We start from the raw sequence: 2,875 nt of genomic DNA on the forward strand, positions 1-2,875 counted from the left end.
GAAGAGTCTTGGTGGGGAGGGAGGAGGGAGACCGGTAGGAAGATGTTTTCCTGCCTCCCACCTCCCCCAGATGCACCCTCCGAAAGCAGCAATTTAAAGGCACAGTCGGCAGCAGCTGGAGTGGGGTTCAGAGCCTGCCTGTGTGCCGGGGAGGAGCTTGGGCTGCCGTGGCTGCTTGGGGAGGGCCGGAGGTGTTCTGTCCAACCTCTAACTCCCCAGCTGCAGGAGGACATGTAAGCGGCCCTGCTCCCCCCGCCCCCCACCTCCCACCCCCGACCAGCTTTCCTTTCATCCTGGAGCCAAGCTGGAGCCCAACAGTAAAGTCCTAATGATTTTTACCAGGGGGAAAAAGACCTGAGAGGGTTTAGGCAGCGCCACCAGGTATTCTCAAACTGACAGCTTCAGGTTAGAGAGAAAGTGAAGAGGCTGAGGGTAGGGACAGCTTTCCCCCAACTCTCTGGACAGAGGCACAGAGGATGCATGATACAGAGGAACTTGGGAACCCTCCTCAGGTGCAGTCTGTCTGTCTGTTCGTCTGTCTACCTGCCCCCATCCCACTTCACCCTTGTAGTTGTGCAGCCATTCCCCTGCCTGCTTTCCTCCCTCAGGTCGTCTCTCGGGGTCCTCTATAGCTCTCAGAATTCCTCCTCCCAGACTCTCCTTCCCCAGCCTGGCTCATGGGAAGGGACAGAGATGCAGAGCAGGGCTGGGACACATTAGGCTTTGCAGGCTTCAGAGGAATCGCAGCTGGTCAAGAGCAGTGACCTAACGGCCCTCAGCCCTGGATGGAGGACAGAGGCAGAGGGGTGGGCTGGCCTCCTCCCTTGCCTCCTGCACATTTGCTTACAGCAACCAGGTGCTTTGGAAGCTCCATTTTCTCCTGCCTGATCCTTCCTCAAAAGTTCCAGTGTGTTATCTAAACACCTCTGAGACTTCTCCCCTCCCCCATTTCCTCTCGCTCTATCTTCTTTTTTTCACTCTACTCCTCTCTTCCTCCCCTTCTCCCTGAAGTTTTCCTTCATGGACCCTCTGTCCATCTCCATCTCCAATCTTCCTTGCTGTTTCTTCTCTGCGTCTCACTTTCTGTGTCTGTCTCCCTTTCTTCTTTCTTCCTCACTTTCTCTCCATCCCCAGTTTTCTCTTTCCACCTCCCCTGTATCTTCACTCTCTCACACTCTCCTCCAAAACAACAACAGTGAGAAGCCAAAGGTTTTCATTTCTCCCTCAGGGAGAGCTGACTCTCCCGCCAGCTCTGGGGAGTTCTGATTGCATGCTGTGGGGAGGGGTCTGTGCCACCTTCCGAGGGTCAATCCCGCAGCTGACTGCGGCCTCCTCAACCTTGCCAGAGAAGGTTTGAGGGGATTGGAAGCTCCTCCACATGGCCTATTGGCTATATGGAAGGATTAATAATGAGGCAGGCATGGGTGGAACCTGTGCAGTAGCTCCCTTTTGGCTGTGTTATTATTAAGGAAGAGAAATTTTCAAATCATAAATGAAAAGGTAAGAAGAGAATTTTAAATACACACTGAAATATTGACAGGGGAGTTGAGATTTTGGAGTTCGGACTGAGAACATTACAAGTCTCAAATAATGCCTATATGGTCAGTAAATGTAAAATATCCTAAGACGTCTTTAGCTGCCTTTTCACCTGCTCACCCCCTCTCCTTGTTTCCTTTAAGCATCATGATCCCCACTCCACGGGCAGGAACTGAGCCTTACAGAACGTCCCAGGGCAGAGCTCCTTGCTGGGGCGGGGAGGGAGTGGCTCTTGTCTCCTCTGTGCAACTCACTTCCTCTGGCAAACTCATCATGTCACTTCTCCTCCTTCAACAGTTCCCCATTGCTCTCAGGCTGCAGCCCAAGGTTGGTCACTCTGCTTGTCCCACTGATGCATCTAGAGTTGCCTGTTCTGTCTTTCCAGCTTCCTGCTGTTTTTGTATGTTGTTCCCTTTATCCAAAGTACTTTTCCCTCCACTCTTACCCTTCTGGACTGAGTCTTGTTGTCATTTTGTCAAGGAAGACTTCCGGAGCTGCCCCCATGTCCCTTGGGTCTAGGATAGGAGACTCTCCAATGTGTTCCCACAGGACGCTCACCTTCGCAGCATTCTGTCACACTGTCACATTACCAGATTACTTGCCTGTCTCCCCTACTATCTCGAGCTCCCTGAAGAGCAGAGACACATCATCCACCAAATCCCCAGCACACTATAGGCAATAAGTGAACATTTGTTAAAAGATGCATCCTGGGCAGGAATATTTCCTCAAGCTCAGTGCCTCTGCATCTCTCTCTGTCAAACAAGAAGTTTGACACACAGAGAGAGGCCAGCACGAGGTAATGGTAATAAGGAAAAATGAGAAAGCAGTTTTTATTCCCTTGTCCCTTAGGTCTGCGGCCTTACACTCCGTCATCTGGAATTCTTAGCCAATGGAAGGCATAGGCCCCTGGGGACCTGTCCATTGTCTTGGGTCCCACCTCCTGTGTGCTAGATTGGATCTCTGAGTGCTGAGATCATAGCAGGGTCAGCTTCATGGGAGGAAAGATCCCTTCTTGTGAGAGGCTGTAGCTATGATCAAATGTCTGGCTGACATGATGAAGAGATACAGCTTTCCTAGGGTGCTGGAAGCAGGCTCCTGGGGTATAGAAGGGAGAAAGGGAGGTAAAGAACTGGATAAGCTGCACTAGGCCTTCACAAGCAGCAGGAGAGGTGTGAATTGGAAGAGTTCCCTGTAACAACAGAAAGCGACACTCTCCAAAGATGAACTCAGCATTTTCTGCTGTGGGAAGGGTACAAAGTTGTGTTGAGCCTCGCCCCACAACCTTTGTCTTTTCTCATCACTAAACTATGGAGCATATGCATCGTCATGTCCCAAAATG

Source organism: Macaca fascicularis, chromosome X, assembly GCF_037993035.2.
Source record: "Macaca fascicularis isolate 582-1 chromosome X, T2T-MFA8v1.1".
Classification (NCBI taxonomy): domain Eukaryota; kingdom Metazoa; phylum Chordata; class Mammalia; order Primates; family Cercopithecidae; genus Macaca; species Macaca fascicularis.